General features: G+C 43.7%; 1 protein-coding gene across 1 annotated transcript in view; it reads left to right on the forward strand.

The window, feature by feature from the left end:
* The window catches only part of UPK3B (uroplakin 3B), a 320938-nt gene that overhangs the window by 118912 nt on the left and 188806 nt on the right, over positions 1-13220 (forward strand). The gene's annotated exons all lie outside the window — the stretch shown is intronic.

Here is a 13220-nt window from a genome sequence, read left to right on the forward strand (position 1 = left end):
GAATTCCACTTTTATTCTGATGGGCTGGTAGTGCCTCTTATCAGCCCTATTGGAATGCCAGGGTCCAACACTAAATCTGCGGACCTGGTGACTTTCACCAGTAGACGTTGACCAGAGCCTGCTGGTGAAAATTCAGAGGAAAATTAAAAATTATCAGGGGAACCAGAACCTGAATTAATGATTCTTTCAGTAATCACTCTTGTGAGGAGTTCTCAGGTAGGGTGACCCCCTCCATCCAGGCTATTACAGACACTGTTTCCATTCCAGCACTGTTGTGCAAACCTAATTTATTTATAAAGTTTTATATACGTTCTGTGTGTTGTAGTCTTGCCTTTCTTCCATTAAATTAATTAGACTAACATACCAGAAAACAATGATTTGTAGGAGAAAAGTTCCTAATTGGAAACAGTGTCCATAATGACCTGCAGTGAGGTGGTCACCCGGTCTCTAGACCTGGGCAACTCATAATGAGGACAAAGCCTCGAGTGATGACCCGAGGTTGCCGCCTACGTCATCTTACGGCTGGCTGTTGCATGAGGGCCAAGCACAGAGTTTTATTGCAGGGGCGACAGGGTCGTATAGAGCATCCCAAAATACCAGAATAAAGACTTACGTGGAATTGTTGATTTTCCCTTGTAAATAGTAAACGAAGGCCATCCAATTGCTCACTACTTAAGTCTTGCTTCGAACATAACTAGTCTAGACTACAAACACATCTGGTTCATGTTTGAACTAAATTCTGCCATGCCAACAACACTCCTGCACCGTGGCACCATCACTGCCCTGCCCGCTGATCTTCATGCCTCCATACCATAAACTTAACTCTAATTCTCTGAGAAAACAGTAAATATTTAATATGGAAGTTATTTTACATGAGTTGAAAACATTTCTCCAAGGAACATTGGTTTAATATTTTAGAAGTGAACATGGACTTGTTAACATGGACATTGCATCCTTACTGTTTTTGCTCTCCCTCCAACATTTACACATATTGGTGGAGGAAGTGTTTTGACAAAAAGCTCAGAAAATATTTATATAGGACTATACTTTAAGGCACAAACAGTGTGGTTACATAAACTGATTTTGGCAGTGGCTCTGAATGGTGGGGCACGATCTATATTATAATTGCCCTATTATTATTTACATATAGGAAATTAAAGTTAGTTCACATTTGACCAAGGTCAGTGTTGAGGGGTGGTGGGGGTGTTTGGACTCAGTCTTTTGTCTTCTTCGGAGATCTGTACAGGTCACATGTTCATTTCCTAGGAGGTGGGTTTGGTCTCTTAGACATCTTAACTGAACAGTTATAAAATACAACGCTGCCATTTAATCACAGTGATTTTACAATGCGGTCATTACAAAGACCGCATTGCTAGTACACAATACCTTTACATCATAAGTTTTTAGATCGACTTGCTGTAGGGGTCGCTCTAAACTAAGGAATAGTATAATTTACTTTTCCAACACCTTTCCTACTGTTGCACACACTGGAGTTGGTATAGTGTATTATACTATTTCTAAATCCAGTGCGCCCCCTACAGCAAGTCTATATAATGACTTACGTTGTAAAGGTATCGCGTTCTAACTACGCGGTCATTGTAACAACCATGTTGTAATAGATCGCAATGTAATAGCCTGCGTAGTAACATGCTATATTCCTCGTGCTATGTACAGCGCTGTCTGAAAAGTTTGGACTACATTATCTTACATTTAGTGTGCAAGTGGGCATATTTTAGTAAATTAAACATGGCTATCAGATGACTGAAACCCATCATGCATGAAGGAACACCACCAGAATATAAGATTATCATGAAAAACAATAAGGCGGGAAGCGTCACTCTCGTTTATAAGGACTCCCTACACATATTGGACCTTCAAGACTTCTTGTACTAAAATACCACTCCTCTCCCAACAAATCAACTTTCTTCTTAATAATCTACCACCCACCACACCAAAGTGCCTCATTCACATCACCAGCCTCAGTCTAAAGTACCCAAATCCCGGGCCTCAACTTTGGGACTAGACAACTAATTATTATTACTCTAGTATTGGAACTTTCATAGATTCACATGCTTGAACCATTCCCCGTCGTCGAGATGGGAGTCCCGGTATATTAAAACAGCAATGCAAAGCTAGCACAAACTAGAAAAATAGGCCTAGGCCCATTTCAGTTTTGTAACATATCCATCTCTTTTTGTAAAAGAGACCAAAAGAAGTCCTTAGCCAATCAGAACACCGCACCTTCTAGAACCCTCCTGAGAGAACCTCAGACCTTCAGATTTTCTACTGCACGTTGTGCTAGGGAGTCTCTCCTGAGTTCTGCTCAGTTTCTTCCTTAATTACTCTCTTGCGAGGTTTTTTCCTAAACCTTTTCTTCGGAGCTATACTTATTGAGCTTAGTTTATCTACTTTCCTGATGTCGGACAAGGAGAAGAAGGGTCTTTTTAGAGCTTGTGCCACCTGCTCTAAGAAAAGACTCCACGTGGATGACCCTCATAAGGACTGTATCTACTGCCTGTATCCTGAGCACAAAGCCAAGGATTGTAAGGTACGTCATACCTTCTCCACCAAAACTCTGAGGGATCATGAGGGGCGACTTCTCATTTGGCTCCAGAAGCTGAAATCCAGAAAAGAGCCTATTTCTAGTTAGGAGATTTCCGAGGCCTCGTCATCCTTGTCTTCCAAAAGGTCTCCCAAGAGGGGAAGCTCTGAACCTCACTCATCTGAGGAGTGCCCTCGTAAAGCCTCAAAAAGACTACCCATGGGTCTTACAGGCTTAGTCCTGCAAAATCTCCTCACTGAGGTGAAAAGAAGAGAGACAGACATCTGTAAGGGGACAACAGGGTGAAAAAGGCAAGCTCTGTGCCGCCTTCAACACCTCCTGGGGGCAGGAAAACCTTCAAGAAGCCTTCTTCTGTCCCTCCTGAGGAGAAACCGTCGACGAATGCTTTGCCGTTGACAAAATCATCGTAGTCAACGACACAGTTGACGAAGAGATCATCGTCATCATTGATGTGGAGCAAGGTTTCCCAGGTCTCCACAGTCAAGGGTCAGTCATTGTCGAAACCTCCTCCAACGATGGCGCCGACTAGGGGATTGACGCGTAGGACTCTGCAGGCATCGCCGGTTATGGTTCCGCCGACAACTTTTTTGTCGGCGGTTTCATCAATGATGACAACAGCAACGACAGCGGTGATGATGGCCATGATGACTACAGCGACGACTGTTGATGACCTCGTCGATGAGGGAGAAAAGTCCTAAGGAGTAATCGAGAATAAGACACTTAACTCCAGAAATCACATCACCTAGAAAGGTGACCCCTCTGATTTCTTCACATCTCCTGGAGGAAGAGGATTCAGAGGATGATGATGGTCCTCTTTGGTTACGCCCCAGTCCTTTGGAGTTGCATGTTAAATCCAGGAGGACGATTTCGCAGAAGGCTATGAAGAGGGACATTATTACATGCCTCCTTAGGACTACCACCAACTGCATTCGGAAGAGATGGTCTGGATGCCATCCTCTTTACTTTCTGATCCACAGTTTATGTTAACGGACTATAATAAATGATTTCCAGCACATTCTACTGTTCCGGAACATACCGTGGTGCCTCTTAAGCATCATTCAGTGCCCTCCACCCCTAAAGCAATAACAACGTTACAGACGGTCACTGCTCCACCATCCACACCACCTCCTGACCAGCATCCGGACACCTCTTATGACCCAGAGGACAGGGAGCTTCCAGATCCGCACAGGGAATGGGATCACTATACAATTCCCACTCCGTCTTCGCCCTCACCGGTTCCCATTGACTCTCCACCGGAGGACATCGGTGGTTTCGCAATCTCCAAGCCAAAAGATTCGATTTGCCAATGCCAACTTCGCAAACGGAATGCTTTCTGTATGACTTCAAGGAACCATTTAGTAAATCAGTACGAGTCATCCCCATTGTTCGTTATATATGGGAGGAGGGCCTTAAAGTTATGAATGCCACATTGGTTCTTTTTCTTCCTAGAATAGAGAAGAAGTATAAGGCCCAGAAAGATAGTCCAGCTTGCCTGGTGGGTCACCCAAAGCCAGACTCAGTAATATCACAAGCGGCTCAAAGGAATTCCAAGAATCCGGCTGCTCCAGTCACAACACCTCCGGACAAGGAAGGCAGATGCCTTGACAATGCAGGCAAATGGTTCTCTTTGATATCAGGGCTAATGTTCAGGGCACCTATTGCTCTAGCGATCTTAGGTTGTTATGATTGGCAGATGTGGTGCAACCTAGCCCCTTACATTGACCAACTCCCGGATGGAAGTAAGTCAGACGCCAATAAAATCCTCCAGGAGGGTGAGATTTCTTCCTCAAAAGTTATAGGCTTTGCAATGGACATCGCTACAACGGCCTTTCGATCTTTGGCAGGATCAGCAGTCTTATGCTGACAAGGTTGGCTCAGAGCAACATCTTTTTGGCTGGAAGTTCAGTATAAAATATTGGATCTTCCCTTTGACGTAGAGGCCCTTTTTGGTAAACACATCATTGAGGTTCTCCAGGACACAAAGAAGGACACTGAAATGGCTAAGTCTTGGGGACGCTCCAGTACAGTAAGGTTCCCTTTCGAGGATTCAGGGGAAGAGTTGTGCCCTCATATAGAGGTGGATACCAACAGTACAGGTATCCCTCTTACACCTCGTCTACACAGCCTTATCGACTGCAATACACTTTGCGGCAATCTCAGTCTGTTGCCTATCAGGCTCCGGCTATTTTTTCATCCCACAACCAGGCGCCAATTGGGGAAGAATTTCTTGGTACATCTAAAACGGGCGAAAGATAACAGCAGATCAATGGGTACTCGGCATCGTTCAGCTTGGCCATATATTGGAGTTTATTTCACTTCCACCATCCACTCCACCTCGCTGACAGGCGACAAAGCATCTACATCTCCTGCACCTAGAAGCTAGGTTGATGCTACAAAGAGAGGCAATAGAGGCTGTTCTGACATCCAAGAGAGGGAAAGGTTCTACCCCCGTTTCTTTTTGGTACGGAAGGATTTCAGAAATTGGCGGCCTATCTTAGACCTGAGGACTCTCAACACCTATCTGAAGAAACAGTCTTTACATATGGTCTCCTTGCAGACATACTACTGCTTCTAAATTCTGGAGATTTCATGACCACTCTTGTCCTACAGGACGCTTATTTCCATATTCCCTTTCATGCATTGCACAGGAGATTTTTTGCTTCACTGTAGCCAGGAGCCACTATCAATTCAAAGTTCTGCCTTTCGGCCTAAGATCAGTGCCAAGGATATTTACAAAGTGTCTGGCCCCAATGAAGGCTTTCCTCAGAAGGCAACATCACCAGGTGTTTTCTTACTTGGACGATGGGTTGATAAAAACTCCTTCCATGGCAGCAGCCCAGGCTTCCGCGACAGTTCTTTTCGAAAGTCTGGGGCTTACCTTAAACAGAGAGAAATCAATATTACACCCGTCCAAAAGCACTGCTTTTCTGGGAGCCATATTGGACACGTTTCTCAACAAAACCTTTCCATCGCTAGAAAGACAAACTATACTAATGGCTCAACTCTTCCTAAGAAAATAGTCCCTTTTAGTTCGCCGTTACAAGTCCCTCCTGGGGTCAATGTCCTCCTGCATCCCACTGATTCCCTTCTGCCACCTACGGATGAGCCCCCTTCAGGAACAACTGGGTTTTTATTGGTGCCAGGTGTGCAGTTCCTTCAAGGTTGTCATTAAGGTAACTCTGCTTATGCTACAAGCCGTTTCTTGGTAGACCCTCCAAAAAAAACATTTCAAAAGGTCTCTCTTTTCTGGCATCCCTGGCTCCGCAAGTAATAACTAGAGATGCATCTCTAGAAGGATTGGGAGCATTCTTAAAAGACCGTCAAATCAGTGGCCGCTGGCAGCAAAATCATTGGTCGAATGTATGGTGGCCCTTCCAACCACGGTAAAAACAGCTACAAATCTGGGAATCATCTTTGATGAGGGGCTGACGTTTGACGCCCAAGTCAACCGTACAGTTGGTACCTGTTTTTATATTTTAGGAACTCTCAGAAAGGCGCTTTCATTCATTCCTTCCGAACTACATCGGCCAACCATCATTGCACTGATTAACTCTCGTCTTGATTACTGTAACGCCCTCTACCTCAATATCTCCACTGCATCACTGAATAAGCTCCAGGTGGTACAGAATGCAGCAGCAAGACTGATTCTTACAATTCCCAAACTTCAGGCTGCTAGAGAAGGGATTTGTATCTTACATTGGCTCCCCATTAAGGAGCGCATCTCATTTAAGGTCTTAAGTACAGTATACAAAGCCATGCATAGCAAAGGCTTGTCTCAACTCAAATCTTTCTTTCAATGGTACGTATATTCCAGGGTGGACCTTGAAATCATCCACACAGAAGAAACTGGTCTTGCCCAGATTACACAGATCCAGATGGGGCGGCCGCTCCTTCTACGTCGCCAAACTGTGGTACCCTCTCCCCTTGGCTATTACCAATATAAGCTCTCTCTCTGCTTTCAAGAAGCTCTTGAAAACATGGCTATTCCCCTCTTAATCTGCTGTTGCGCTTTTGTTTCCCCTGCTTTTGTCTGCCCAGTACCTTGACACCTTCGGGTATAATGCGCTTTAAAAATATCCTATCCTATCCTATTGTCTTCTCCACATTAATTTGCTGGAACTAAGCGCAATTCGGTTAGCCCTACAAGCATTTCTTGCAGGGATAAAAAAACTCATTTTTTCTCATCAGGATGGACAATACATGGTGATGCATTATGTCAACAAGCAGGGGGGCACAAGGTCCCCTCTGTTGTTACTGGAAGCTCAAGGCATCTGGGAGTGGACAATCCAGAATCGGGTGTCGCTAAAAGCAGAACATCTTCCAGGGAATCTCAATGCAACAGCGGATACTCTCAGCAAGCTCAAAGTCTACGTGCCACGAATGGGAACTGCATTAGGAAAGTCTGGTCAGCATTTTACGGCTGTGGGGCATGCCATCCATAGACCTATTTGCAACACTGGAGAACAGGAAATGCTGGTTCTTCGCAAGTTGGCATCACCATCCGGGATCCTGGGGGAATGCATTTTCTTTTTCTTTTTAAATTCTTTTTATTGTAAGTATAATCAAGGCACAAGTTAATCAGACAGTACATATAAGAATTATATCCAGACTGCAGCAGTTTTTTGGCAATTGGCATACTGATATTGCATACATCATAACAGAGGACAATATTCCAGCCATTAAATTCACATCTCCCCGTCATTTTCATCTTCAGAATCCCCCTCCGTCCATACCCTTGGTGGCTAACAGATGTAACCCTGAGGGGAATGCATTTTCGATGGCATGGTTAGGTACTTTTGACTACGCTTTTTCTCCCATTCCTCTTCTGCCAAGACTTCTCATGAAGATGAAGACAGATCCCTGCAATATGATCCTCATAGCTCCATCTTGGCCACGCCAGTATTGATACACAGAGCTCCTTCGTCTCTCGGATAGACAGGCAATTCACTTGGATCCCATCCCATCGCTACTGACGATGTCCCCGGGGTCCAAATCGCATCAATTAGTGGCATGGCTTCTGAACACAGAGAGTTAGATCACCTGCGTCTGTCCATGGAGTGTAAGGACATTCTTTCTTATGCCCGGGCTGGAAGAGGTTTTGTCTCTGGTGCCAGGAATCGAGCGTTCACCCTTTCTATTCTTCAGCTCATGAAGTTCTTCCTTACATCCTTTCATTGGCGAAAGCTGGTCTAGCTCAGGCATCTATTAAGGTTCATCTCGTGGCTATTACACATTTCAGAAGAACATCTTCAGACCCTTCTTTATGGTCAGCAAGAGTAATCAAACAGTACTTGAAGGGACTTTTTAGGGTCTTTCCTCTGGTCAAACCTCGCCCACTACTCTGGCACCTTAATGTGATCTTGGCTCAACTCTTGAAGCATCCCTTTGAACCTATCCACAAGGTGGGGATAACATTTCTGGCATAGAAAGTGGTGCTGCTTCTGGCGTTGATCTCTGCTAGAAGGGTTGGTGAAATACAGGCCCTCACTATCCAGTTCAATTAAAAAATGACAGAGTAATGTTACGTACCAATCCCAAGTTGATCCCTAAAGTTCCATCAGATTTTCATTTAAACAAACCTCTGGATCTCAAAACGTTTTTTTCCGTAACCTACACCACCAGTGAATAGAGCCCTTTATCCTCTAAACATTCAGCACTGTTTGAAATTCTATCTTAACTGAACTAAATCCTTCTGAAAGTCGCCCCAACTCTTTGTGGCATATAGTGCTCCTAAGGGTTATCCCCTTTCTAAACGAAGCATTGCACATTGGATTTCTAGTACCATCCAATACTGTCCCCAGGCAGCTAGGAAGCCCATCCAGGGGAGAATCCATTCACTTTTTACTAGAGCAGTCTCTGCCTTGACAGCCCTTATTGCTGGGATACCTATCCAGGAGATCTACAGGACAGCGACCTGGAAGAGTAGCCACACCCTCACAGTGATACAGCAATGGGCCAGGCGGTCCTGAGGAACCTGTTTCAATGACAGTGAGCTTTCAGTCTCATCCCTCCTTCCTTTGCTTTCTAGGAACCTCGCACATTCTTTTGTATAATTTTTCTTACACTTTTCTTTTCCAATATCCACATTACGTGTGTATGAATATGCATATTTATATAGTTATTTATATTCCTATTTGTCTGTATTTTGATGCCCGTTGTTAATTGCTTTTTGCTTTTATTCTTTATTGTGTATATTTTATTCAGAGAAAATTAGAACAAAAATTGATTGATTTGAATTTTATATAGCGCATAGCTACCCTCTGGTATCCCAGCGCTTGTCCAGAATGAAAGCAAATGGCACACAGGCAGATACAGCGGCATCAGATAGGGAAGAGATGGGTTTTCAAAAGTTTACGAAACCTAACAATACACGGCTCTGAACTCAAATTCAGAGGAAGCGCATTCCAGAGAGTGGCAGTATTAACAGAGAACCTTCTCCCACCCAAGCGTGCCCTTCTAACTCTAGGAATTTGCAACAAATACTGTTGATCAGAGCGCAGAGCTCTGTTAGACTTATAGGGCACAACTAAATTCCTCAGAATGGGAGGCCCCTTATCCTGACGCGTTTTGTGCGCTATACAAAGCGACTTAAATGTAATCCTTTCCCGCACCGGGAGCCAATGCAGCGTCTTCAATGCGGGTTTGGCTGACTGCATCCTAGACGAGCTCGTAAGAAGCCTTGCAGCCGCATTTTGGATTTGCTGAAGTTTATTCAGCGTTGCTTCAGGGGAGCCCAGGAAGATGGCGTTACAGTAATCTAACCTAGATACAATAAGCCCCTGAATAAGCAGCTTCTTCGATGTCAACGGAAGAAGGGGCAAAACTTTCCGAGCTGCACGGAGGAGCCCAAAGCAGACTCCTGCCGTTCGTTTAGCCTGGGTCCTAAAGGAGAGGTCCTGCTCTAACCAAACCCCAAGACTCTTAATCTCCTCTTTAGGACTGGGGAGGTCGCCTAGACAACTGGGCCAAACAGTCACGGGGAGTGAGGGTCCTTTATGCCCTAGCAGCATTATTTCGGTCTTTGACCCGTTCAGTTTTAGAGCTGATTCACACATCCAGGTGTAGACTTTGGACATGCAAGAATGCAGCGCATCTGGATTTTCCGTCAGCTGGGATAAAGCCACCACCAGCTGAGTATCGTCAGCTTAGCTGACGATTTTAAAACCAAAAGGGGCCACCACATCCTCCAGGGGGGGCCATATACACATTGAAAAATGTGCTCTTAATTGCTAACTACTCTGATTCAAGCATGTGAATCTATGAAAGTTCCAAAACTGGAGTAAGAAATAAGTTACTGACCTGTAACTTTAGTTCTCCAGTATTGGAATCGTCATGTGACCCACCCTCCTCCCCTGAGAAAGCTCGCCCTTTGAGACCTTTAACGTTAAATTTATAGCACTAGTGCTTCAAAAATCTGAAGGTCTGAGGTTCTCTCAGGAGGGTTCTAGAAGGTGGGGTGTTCTGATTGGCTAAGGACTTCTTTTGGTCTCTTTTACAAAAAGAGATGTATATGTTAGAAAAATTAAATAGGCCTAGGCCTATTTTTTTAGTTTCTGCTAGCTTTGCATTGCTGTTTTAATATTCCGGGTACTCCTATCTCGACAACAGTGAATGATTTAAGCATGTGAATCTATGAATGATTCCAATACTGGAGAACTAAAGTTACAGGTAAGTAACATATTTTCTTATCTTCTACACATGATGCCTGGGAAAAGAGTTTTCAACAACATAGGCAACATAACTACATCCTATCATCTGCCCCTAAGGCGGAGGGATCATCACAATACCTGATCAGTTCTCCAGGGATGTCAAGTGCTGAGCTGGAATATCGAACTTGTCTGCCCTGAATCCTGGCCTGACCATACTTCTAAAGGCAATTCAGAGACCAGACTCTTACGGAAAGGAGGGGGAGATGAAGGGGGGAGACAGCACCCAGTTTGCAGTAGAATTGGAGTTTTCTGACAATTGATAGACTCTGTTCCTGACATGACCCATGAAAACGAATTCTAATATTTATAAATCTAGTTCCATATACCTAAACTGGTCCTTTCATGCATCATATATTTATTTTGATTCCGTGACTGTCTGTTTTCTGTCTAGCTTAAACGTGTGTTTAACTAAAACAAAAAAAATGCTGGACGCCTTAACTTCCAGTACAAAACACTATGCCTAGACAATATTTAAAACTGTGCAGTGCAACAAACATGCAAAGTCGGAACAGAAATAAGAAATAACAGCATTTTTCCTTTTAATACCTGGTTTCAACAGGCGTTATTGTTTTACGCAAATCCCTGCTATTTTCACTGTAGAAAGGCTGGCTGGCACTTACAGAAATACTAGGGAGCAATATTAAAACTTAATTCTGCTTTCCCAGGTTAGGAACCAGCCCAAGAAATTATTAAATAACTTTTTTCTATATTTATTAAAAGCCCAACTTAAAGGTGTAGTCTGATTTTTGACAAATATTAAGGAAATGGACTTTTCAAAACTAAGATTTTCCCTGCCTGAAACGTCTGAAGACTAATAATTTACATTAGCCTCAAGCTGTCACCCAAGTGGTGACTATCCCTGATGAGGTGTGAAAATTGCTCTCAGACCAGTGATAATGGCCTCGCGTGGGAAGGTGTTTTTGTTCCACTGGCCCATAGACCAGCCAGGATGTGCCCCGGAACTTAATTCACTTCATATTGCCTCCCCTGTCACAAAGAGCTGTCAGATGTCATCTGACCAGGCCCCTTCCTTTGTGCTCCCAGTCAACCAGGCACCAAACCCAATGGTGGGAAAAGCTGCCCTCAGACTTGTTTTGGAGTGACCACAGAGTAGGGGCTGCTCATTACCCAGACACACCACTGGATGGGCATACAGGTACTGCACAAGGGAAGAAGGATTCCTACATCTTGGATTTAGTGAGTGAGGGACGCTGTGGGATTGGTTGCAATATGGTGCACTGGAACTGCTGCAAACCTGGGTAGAAATATCCCTGGGAACTTTCGACCCTATTGGTTAGGGAGAGGCCAGGAGTCACCCCCACCCACAAAATAGTGCCAGGAATAAATATGGCCACCCAAGACACCTTTTTCAGAACACCTGGTACCAGTGGAAGAACAAAAGAAGGTATGCACCTGCAGTTTACTACCTGTGAGGAGACCTGAAGGGCTGAACTTGGACTCCCTTGTAACCAGGACAAAGAATGGGACTCTAAGGACAATTGACTGACCTCCAGTGTAAGCTACAGGGCCACAGCATTCTGCAAGAGGCCTTTTTCCTAAAGGTCCCAGCTGACTAGTGCCAGCTGGACCTGACATAGACCCTGCTGGTGGCCTCTGCCAAAGTGAGTCTTGACTCCTAGGTTTTGTTCCTGAGGTCTTGGGTCCCTTGGCTATGTCTAACTGGACTAAGTCAAAGGTAAAAATCTTAACAGGGCAAATGCCCCAAAAGGATCTGGCCAGCGAAAGGACTTCCCTGAATGCAAAATTACAATTTTCCCACTCTGAGTTTTTCATAACAAAAGCAACAGCTTCACCAGAATTCCATCCAATCCCTATCTGACGGATGCATGTGAATTCATAGAAAAACTATTTTATGGAATACCATTACTGAGAAACCATTTCATCTAAACTATTTAATAGAAATTTTTAGAATGAATGGCATTTACCTTTTTGTAAAAACCAGTCCATAGAATGTCTCTTAGGTCAAAATTATTCTTTGAATGCTTCATTTTGAAATGTAAATGCAATAGCCGAATGTCTTACTTTGAGAAACAGTTTTGTTTGAGGTGTTTATTTCAGTGCTTTACTTTATAGGACATTATTATATATATATATATATATATATATATATATATATACATACATACATATATACATATATATATATATATATATACATACATACATATATACATAAAAATAAATTTTTGAGAGGTCGATACACAAATTCATAGTTCACAATACAAAGCGAACTATGTAATATCAACAGATCCGACGTTGATATTTGTGTAAACATTAAGAGCACTAAGCTCCAAATCCTAAATATTGTGCACAGTGAGATGCATCAGTAACCCAACAAAAGTGAATGATGCTAAAAAATGTTAGCAAAAAGAGAAAAACGCAGTTTTGCCTACTGTGTCCATAATGCATCATAATGTGCCACATGGCTCAAACAGTATTTAAGTGCAAAATAAACAAAGGACTATGTTTGATACCGTGAACAGGGACTCTTGCAGTCCGAAACGCGTAGGTGGGAGACCTACATGAAATAAACAGCGTAATCCAAAGAGTGGTGTGCGGCGTATTTCTTACATAAGAAATTTTGTTTCCTGCAAATTTTGCGAGTGTGTCCTAACTTTCGCCGCCAGCACCGGCTTTAAGAGCTCCCCCCACTTGGGACATTTGCTTGGTAATGAATTTACACGGGGGAGAGCCCAGCATTTCAACGCGTCAACAGTGATAAATCAGCTGTAAAAGTTCCAAGCCCTGCAGGAAGGTAGCGATGTTAATGAACAGCTTCAAGAAATAATACTCGCTACCTCAAGACACACGAGCGCTTGACAAGCTGAAAGACGCCAAACAGCCGTGGATGTGTGAATGACCTTTGAAGATACTGGTTGAGCGCCGACTGGAAGGCACCGGAGGGTGCAAACAGTAACGGGAGACTC

This window comes from Lissotriton helveticus, chromosome 3_1 (assembly GCF_964261635.1).
Source record: "Lissotriton helveticus chromosome 3_1, aLisHel1.1, whole genome shotgun sequence".
Lineage (NCBI taxonomy): Eukaryota > Metazoa > Chordata > Amphibia > Caudata > Salamandridae > Lissotriton > Lissotriton helveticus.